This window comes from Colobus angolensis, unplaced genomic scaffold, assembly GCF_000951035.1.
Source record: "Colobus angolensis palliatus isolate OR3802 unplaced genomic scaffold, Cang.pa_1.0 Scaffold10, whole genome shotgun sequence".
NCBI lineage: Eukaryota > Metazoa > Chordata > Mammalia > Primates > Cercopithecidae > Colobus > Colobus angolensis.
The window spans coordinates 9,711,435-9,720,946 of NW_012110919.1; the positions used below are offsets into that span (position 1 = coordinate 9,711,435).

The 9,512-nt window shown below is 45.4% G+C and overlaps 2 non-coding genes across 2 annotated transcripts; both read left to right on the forward strand.

Moving 5' to 3' along the window:
* The first annotated feature begins 6,376 nt into the window (after positions 1-6,376).
* TRNAD-GUC lies at positions 6,377-6,449 on the forward strand. Its single transcript has one exon. It is a non-coding gene; the product is annotated as a tRNA-Asp (tRNA).
* A 668-nt stretch (positions 6,450-7,117) lies between these two features.
* Positions 7,118-7,189, forward strand: TRNAW-CCA. The gene has a single exon. It is a non-coding gene; the product is annotated as a tRNA-Trp (tRNA).
* The last annotated feature ends 2,323 nt before the right edge of the window (positions 7,190-9,512 follow it).

The window sequence follows — 9,512 nt, forward strand, 5'->3', positions numbered from 1 at the left end:
ACTGCAACCTCCACCTCCCTGGTTCAAGTGATTCTCCCGCCTCAGCCTCCCAAGTAGCTGGGATTACCAGCACGTGGCACCATGTCCAGCTAATTTTTGCATTTTTAGTAGAGACAGGGTTTCACCATGTTGACCAGGCTGGTCTCAAACCCCTGACCTCAAGTGATCCTCCCACTTTGGCCTCCCAAAATGCTGGAATTACAGGCATGAGCCACTGCACCTGGCCAAACTCCTTTACATTGAATTCAGCTGAAGTTTTTCTTTTAACAACTTCTTCCCAGTTATGCCCTTCACATGACTACCAATATGAATGGTGCCCTCTAGAGTTGTGCATTACTCTTCTCAACCTCAGTGATGGCAACTCCATCCTTCCAGTTGCTCAGGCCAAAAATTTTGGAGGCATCCTTGACTCCTCTTTTTAACTCATATCTCACATTTACTCTACCAATAAATTCTATTGACTCAACGTTCAAAATACATAGCACTTGGGGCCAGGCACAGTAGCTCAGGCCTGTAATCCTAGTGCTTTGGGAGGCCAAGGTAGGAGGACCCCTTGAACCCAGAAGTTCGAGACCACCCTGGGCAACATTATGAGACAGTCTCTACAAAAAATACAAAAATTAGCCGGGCGTGGTGGCATGTGCCTGTGGTCTCAGCTACTCAGGAAGCTGAGGTGGGAGGATCTCTTGAGCCCAGGAGGTTGAGGCTGCAGTGAGCCCTGATTGTGCCACTACACTCCAGCTTGGGTGACAGAGTGAGATCCTGTCTCAAAAAAATAAACAAAATACATTGGCACCTCTCACCTTCTCCATTACTTTCACTGAAGCCTGAACCACCCACCAACATCTCCTATATGGATTATTTCAATAGACTTCATAGTTCTTGCTTCTGCTCTCAACCCAGTAGCCAAAGATCCTTTTTTTTTTCTTGAGACAGAGTCTCACTCTGTTGCCCAGGCTTAAGTGCAGTGGTATGATTATAGCTCACTGCAGCCTCGAACTCCTGGGCTCAAGTGATCCTCCCACCTCAGCTCCCCAAGTAGCTGTGACTACAAGTGTGAGTCACAACACCCAGTTATTTTTTTTTATTTTTAATAGAGACGGGGTCTTTCTATGTTGCCCGGCCAAAGACCCTTTAAAACATAAATCAGACCACATCACTACTCTATTCAAAACCCTGCAGTTCTCAAGAAGTAAGGGTGGAATGACACTTACCAGAGGCTGGGAAAGGGCAAGGTGAGGGAGATGAAGACAGGTGAGTCAATGGGTATAAACATACAATCAGATAGAAAGAATAAATTCTAGGCCAGGCACGGTGGCTCATGCCTACAATCTCAGTACTTTGGGAGGTGGAGGCGAGTAGATCACCTGAGGTCAGGAGTTTGAGACTAGTCTGGCCAACATGGTGAAACCCCATCTCTACTAAAAATACAAAAATTAGCCAAGTGTGGTGGTACGTGCCTATAATCCCAGGTACTCGAGGGGGCTGACGCAGAAAAAAATCCGGGAGGCGGAGGTTGCAGTGAGCCAAGATCAAGCCACTGCACTGCAGCCTGGGCAACAGAGCAAGACTCCGTCTCAAAAAAAAAAAAAAAGAATAAGTTATAGTGTTGAATAGCACAGTAGGGTGACTACAGTTAACAATAATTTATTGTATATTTCAAAATAGCTACAAGACGGGATTTGAAATACTCCCAGCACAAAGAAATAATAAATGTTGGAGGTGATGGGTATGCTGAATATCCTGATTTAATCATTACACATTATATACACGTAGTGAAATATCACATGCACTTCATAAATATGTATAATTATTATCAATTTTTTTTAACAATAAAAAAATCCAACAACCCTGAAGTGGGTCCCCATTTCTGTAATAATAAAAGCCAAAGTCTTTCCAATGACCTCTAAGGCCCTCAGGCCTCCCAGACAGCTGCATGACTACATCTCTTACTTCCTTCAACTATGTTCAAATTATACCTTTGGCCAGGCGCGGTGGCTCACACCTGTAATCCCAGCACTTTGAGAGGCCAAGGCGGGTGGATTACCTGAGGCCAGGAGTTTGATACTAGCCTGGCCAACATGGTGAAACCCCATCTCTACCAAAAATTAGCCGGGTGTGGTGGCACAGCTACTCAGGAGGCTGTGGCACAAGATCACTTGAACCCGGGAGGCCAAGGTTGCCGTGAGCCAAGTTCTCACCACTGTTCTCACCACTGCCTGAGTGACAGAGCGAAACTCCCTCTCATGATGCTTACCTTGACCTATTTAACTTGCTACTCTCCAACCCCCCTTACTCTGCTATTTTTATTTCTGCTCTTATAACTGTCTAACATACCTATGTATGACATATGTATCCATTTATTGTATTCATTGTTTATTATTTGTATTTCTTCTGTAGGATAAAAGATCTAGAAGAACAAGATGTATTTATGAAAACCTCCCCATGCATCTAAAACAATGTCTGGCACATTGCAAGTTCAGTAAGTTAGTGAATAACTACAGTGTCTGCCAACTAAGTAAAGATTAGCAGCGGCCGGGCGCGGTGGCTCAAGCCTGTAATCCCAGCACTTTGGGAGGCCAAGACGGGCGGATCACGAGGTCAGGAGATCGAGATCATCCTGGCTAACACGGTGAACCCGTCTCTACTAAAAAATACAAAAATCTAGCCGGGCGAGGGGGCGGGCGCCTGTAGTCCCTCCTACTCGGGAGGCTGAGGCAGGAGAATGGCGTAAACCCAGGAGGCGGAGCTTGCAGTGAGCTGAGATCTGGCCACTGCACTCCAGCCTGGGCGACAGAGCTAGACTTCGTCTCAAAAAAAAAAAAAAAAGATTAGCAAATATGAATATAGGAACAAGGGTGACACATATGTTGATACTAGTTATAAAGTTTTTCTCTCCATAGCATGTACTTATTTGTTAAAATACATGTATATGGAACTGTGCAGCAGGGTGAAAATTGCAGATTTTGCAGTCAGAGCTTGGGTGATTCCTGGCCTTTCATCACCTCCTATCTGTGTGATCTTACAGAAGATTCCCAAATAGGAATAAAAACACTTGTCCCATTGACCTAACAGGCTGTTGAGAAAATAAAATGAATGTGAATCATTTAGCAAAGGGAGATACACAGCATAGTTCTTTAGGAAGAGCAGGATATGAAACTTTCAGTGACACTCATTGCCTTCATGCCATTTATTCCCGAAGAGAGTTCCATGCCCTCTGTACTGCCAGTCAGATTTTAACCTTTATTTTTGCCCAGTGCTGACAGGGAGGAATCTCTGAGCTCCCTCACCCTGTTCAGGTTAATTGCCCTCTCTTTTCCTTTCCATTTTCGGAAGATGGACAGCAGGTGCTGTGTTCCCTGCTCCCTGATCTCGCTGACTCAGGCTGCCTCTTACTTTCACCAGGGATGAAAAAGGAGCACTAACAACACGTGTGTGAGCACTGGCATAGCTTTACCAGAGCTTCGGTGGACAGGATGTCTCTTCTAAAGGAGGAGATGAAGCTGCTTCTCCCAAGAATGCAGAACACAGGGCAAACAGTTGATTCAGGAGAACTGGGTTCACTGCCTCATAGCTCTACCAACTGAGAGACTTGGGGAAGTCCCTTCGATTTTACCAGGAAAAGGACGTCATCATCGCTATCACAGTGTCCTTTGGCCCTGGCAAAAGTTTTTGGAGGGTCAAAGTGGAAGGAGGCCCCGGTACACTGAGAGTTTGTTTTGAGGCTTTTGGTGTAGTTAACAGTGAAACAGGGGCCAGGCCCAGTGGCTCACGCCTGTAATCCCAGCACTTTGGGAGGCCGACGCGGGTGAATCACCTGAGGTCAAGAGTTCTAGACCAGTCTGACCAACATGGTGAAACCCCATCTCTGCCAGAAATACAAAATTAGCTAGGTGTGGTGGCGCATGCCTGTAATCCAGCTACTTGGGAGACTGAGGCAGGATAATCGCTTAAACCCAGGAGGCGGGAAGTTGCAGTGAGCCAAGATTGTGCCATTGCACTCCAACCTGAGCAAGAGATCAAAACTGCGTCTCAAAAAAAAAAAAAAAGAGAGAGAGAGAGTGAAAAAGGGTTGAGCGCGGACGCTCGAGGCCGAGGCGGGTGGATCACTTGAGGTCAGGAGTTTGAGACCAGCCTGACCAACATGGTGAAACCCCCGTCTCTACTGAAAACACAAAAGGGAGTGGTGGCGTGCGCCTGTAGTTCCACCTACTCGGAAGGCTGAGGCAGCAGAATCACTAGAACCCAGAAGGTGGAGGTTGCAGTGAGCCGAGATCATGACACTGCACTCCTGCCTGGGCGACAGAGCAAGACTCTGTCTCAAACAATAATAATAATAATAATAGCAAAAAAGAAAGCCAAAATATGCCTCAGAAACTGCCATTTAATATCTGCATTAAAAACTTATCCCTTCCATCAGATGAAAAATACCTTATAATTTATGATTGATAATACATTAATTCATAGCACACTAGATACAAGGGATTCCTTAAAACACATATGTAAGTTTTTTTTTGTTGTTGTTGTTATTTTTATTTTATTATCTTTAAGGTTAATTTGTTGGGTAGGGGTCAGTGAGTACTGATTGGTTGGGTTGGAGACAAGACATGTAAGTTTACGTTCTGTAATGAAACGCTTTCAATCATGTCAGTTTATCTGTGCCTATAAACACACTCCTTTGGAGAAAAGTCAAGTTTATGGCCAGGCGTGGTGGCTCACGCCTGTAATCCCAGCACTTTGGGAGGCCGAGGTGCGTGGATCACCTGAGGTCTGGAGTTCGAGACCAGCCTGACCAACATGGTGAATTCCCATCTCTACTAGATATACAAATTGGCCTGGCGTGTTGGCGGGCGCCTGTAATCCCAGCTACTTGGGAGGCTGAGACAGGAGAATCCCTTGAACCCCTGGGGCGGAGGTTGCAGTGAGCCAAGATCGCGCCACTGCACTCCAGCCTGGGCAACAAGAGTAAAACTCCGTCTCAAAAAAAGTTTACATATAAGGCTCTCCCAGTATCCCTGGGAAGAGGGTGGATCCTGTCTATGAACAGGTTTAGATTAGTGCACTTTCCTAACCCTGTGTTTAATCAGTGGCACATCTTGGTTTTGAATTATTTAAACGTATTATTACTTAGCCATTTATATACTTATGTTGGTCACTTCCAGGTAAACTGTAGCCGCCTACAGAGACTGAAACAGAAGTCAGCTGATAACATTTTGATAAAATTTCATTTGACCGCAGCTGGTCATTTCATTGAGCGCTTTCGTATTACAAAAGGGTGTGAAGGCCGGGCGCGGTGGCTCAAGCCTGTAATCCCAGCACTTTGGGAGGCCGAGACGGGCGGATCACGAGGTCAGGAGATCGAGACCATCCTGGCTAACACGGTGAAACCCAGTCTCTACTAAAAAAAATACAAAAAACTAGCCGGGCGAGGTGGCGGGCGCCTGTAGTCCCAGCTACTCGGGAGGCTGAGGCAGGAGAATGGCGGGAACCCGGAAGGCGGAGCTTGCAGTGAGCTGAGATCTGGCCACTGCACTCCAGCCTGGGCGACAGAGCGAGACTCCGTCTCAATAAAAAAAAAAAAAAAAAAAAGGGTGTGAATTGGCGGGGCGTGGTGACTCAAGCCTGTAACTCCCAGCACTTTAGGAGGCCGAGGCGGGTGGATCACTAGACGTCAGGAGTTCGAGACCAGCCTGGCCAATATGGTGAAACCCCGTTTCTAGTAAAATATAAAAATTAGCCAGGCATGGTGGTGCCCGCCTGTAATCCCAACTACTTGAGAGGTTGAGGCAGGAGAATGACTTGAGCCTTGGAAGTGGAGGTTGTAGTGAGCCAAGATAGCACCACTGCACTCCAGCCTAGTCGACAGAGTGAGACTCCCTCTTAAAAAAATTTAAAAAAAGGCTTACGAATTGTTTGAAGAGGCAGGAGACCACGGCAAACCTAAGTGTTCCAGACATCTGGCAGCCATATGCTATCCTTGAACTTGAACTTCAGAGTGAAAGTATAAATTTGTAAGGGGAAGGCTCTGCCGCAAATCACATACCACTGGTCAATTTAAAAAAAAAAAAAACAAAAAACAAAAAACCTCAGGCCAGCAACCTAAATCATTTAGAAAGCGTCAAGAGCCTGGGAAAAACCATTTTCATACACTTCTCCAGCACTAACATGGGAAGCGCGTTTGTTTCACATATTCCAAACCTTTTATTCTTCCCACCAACATCAAGAGTACAAGGCGCCCTGGGAGGACAATAAGCCTAGCAACGACTCCAAGAGACCAGACCTTCCTACTTTCCGGGTGCAGGCGACAGGTGACGGAGGGTTGGAAGTGTCTTACTGCTCCTTGAAGAGCTATCCCAGAAAACCTTTGCAAAACCACTCCTCGTTAGTATAGTGGTTAGTATCCCCGCCTGTCACGCGGGAGACCGGGGTTCATATTCCCCGACGGGGAGACATCAAAGTTTTTCTCGACCGTCATTATTTTCTGTATCGTTCAATGACAGAATACTCCTGTTAAAGATAATGTGCTAAACCAGTTCTCATAAGTGCACAACCATGTCTTTTCAAAATGGTGACTTTTAAGCTTAATGCCCACCATGAAATGAAAGCCTCCCCTGAGAGAAAACGCCTTACATTGTTTGCAGGAAAAGAGGAAAGTGAAAAAGAAAACGCTCTGAAGGCCTCCGCCCTTGCCTCCAGCCGCCATCTTGCGAAGACCTGCGCCGGCGTACTGGCGCCTCGCCAGATTACAACTCGAGGTCGCGAACTCAGCGCGAGGAACCTGTTGGGGGAGGGGAGAGAGGGAGGAGTCTCGCGCCTAACGGGGCAGGGGCGGGGCGGGTAAGAACGGAAATCATTTGGTAACGAAGAGGAAGGGCCAATTTCCTTTGATCCTGGAGACCCAACTAAACGGGAAGCCCCGTTCTCCCCCCTCCGCTGGTTACGTCCTAGCCTTGGTTAGAGGACTAGCAGTCAGGAAAGTTTGGACGCTGAAGGAATCGTTCTCCTGGTTCCACAGATACTGGGTAGAGGGGCAGAGAGTAAATGGGAAAGACGGGTACGCTTGGAAGAAACGACTTTATCGGTGTCCTAAGAAACTGCGTGAGCCACAGCCCAGCAGGACCTCGTGGCGCAACGGTAGCGCGTCTGACTCCAGATCAGAAGGCTGCGTGTTCGAATCACGTCGGGGTCAAGTGGTGTTTTTGTTATTGTTTTTGTTTCCCATTTCTCTTACGTATTTTAAACTACCGACTCCTAGAAGCTGAGGTGTATTCCCGCCGCCAGTTTTCTTGAATGTTAGAATTTTGTGCTCTTTCAGGTGTTATGGTACTAATCCTTGGTTTGCAGGAAGATACGATTTACTCTATATCGAAGAGCCTCAAGGCTGATGTTTTTATCATTTGGCCTTTTAAAATGAGTTTTTGTTGTCACTTAACATGCATAATGTGTAAAGAGGTGGACTACTACTGCTGTGCATTAGTGGGTGTATCAGTCCACTAGTCTATCACAGGAAGTGTACAATATACTGTACAAGCTGTTTTTTCCAAAGTTTTAGGCTGTTTGCCTTTTGAAAGAGAGTACAATAGTGTACAATTTCTAATTTTGAATATTATACTAATCAAGTGTCTTAGCCCTTACCGTGTGCCAACACTGTGAACAACCTCACAATGTGTGACTATTATCCCACTTTTACAAATGTGGCTGTGGCTCACAGGGTTAGTGACCTGCTAAGGGTCACGCAAGATTCTGAACCAGGTGAACAACTCTGGATCCCTCTTTATAAATACTTTATAATAAAGGTAGAAACAAGCAGTTGAAAGAATGTGTGACGGCTGGGCTTGGTGGCTGACGCCTGTGATCCCAGCACTTTGGAAGGCCAAAGTGGGTGGATCACGAGGCCTGGAGTTCAAGACCAGCCTGGCCAACATGGTGAAACCCCATTTCTACTGAAAATACAAAAATTCGCCAGGCACGCTGGCGGATGCCTGTAATCCCAGCTACTCAGGAGGCTGAAGCAGGAGAATTGCTTGAACCCAGGAGGCAGAGGCTGCAGCGAGCCGAGATGGCGCCACTGCACTCTGGCTTGGGTAACACAGTGAGACTCCATCTAAAAAAAAAAAAAGACATGATTAAGTAAAAATGAAGCCATTAGGGTGGGTCCTAATCCAGTCTGACTGGTGGCATACTTATAAGAGGAAATTTGGACACACAGACACCAAGGATGTGTGCACACAGGGGAAAGGCCATGTGAGGACACAGCAAGAGAGAAGCCATCTACAAGCCAAGGTCTAGGAAGAAGCCAACCCTGCTGGCCTCTTGATCTTAGACTGCTGGCTTCAAGATCTCTAAGAAAATAAATATCTGTTTACTTTTATTATGGTAGCCCTTGACAGCTTCCGTCAAGAACTACTAGTTCTGCAGAATGGCTGGAGAGGTAAATAGGAATCAGCATACAGGACCAGTGTGCCATTCCAACTAATTTAGATTTTATTCCGAGGGCAATACAGCACTATAATTCATGACTGAGACAATCCAACCAGCTTCACAAAGACTAAAAAATGGCCAAGAACTGTTCCTGGACCAGCATTCTGGGAATAAGTTAGAAATGCAAATTTTCAGGCCTCACTTCAGACCCTACAGACTCAGAAAATTGGGTGTGGGGCAGAGCAACAAACCTTCCAGGCCATTTTGATGCAAGCCAAAGTTTGCAGACCTCTGGCCTATAAAGCAAGGCAAGACTAGAGGTCCTACTTACCCCACAGGTTAAAAGGATCAAATAAGATAAAATACATCAAAATGTTTTCAAAGCTGTTATACATGTCATTATTAATACTGTTATGGCTCTATAACTGTCACTTCCCAGATCCCAGATTCTTTCCCAAGGCTGGACATCTGTAGTTTTTTAGAATGCTCCATCTGATGACTTTCTGTAACTTTGAAAAGACTGCAAATCCAACACTTTTTAACTTAATTTCTACACTCATGATATAGGGATGATACACGGAAAGAGTTTTATAGTAAAGGTAAAAACAAAGAGATATCAAGAGCTATGAAGTGTCAGGATTTAAACTGAAACATAGACCTGTCTAGAAAAGACAGCTCTGTGGATTTGTTCTATTTCACTAAGAAATGTCTATTTATTCTTATTTATTTATTCTTCTTCCAAGAGGACTTCTTTATTCTTCCAAGAGGACTTATCCACTACTACAGAATGCTCTGATCATTTATTTCACCTGTTTAATACCCTAGCCTTTTTTTTTCTGAGATTATTTTAGTTACTTAAGTCCTGTGAAAGAAAAATACATCTCGGTATTACCAGGGTCCCGATCCAGACCACAAGACAGGGTTCTTGAACCTCACACAAGAAAGAATTCAAGGCAAGTCCATAAAATGAAAGCAAATTTATTACATAAAGGAATAAAGAATGGCTACTCCATAGGCAGAGCAGCCCAGAGGGCTGCTGATTGCCCATTTTTGTGGTTATTTCTTTATTATATGCTAAACAAGGGGTGGAT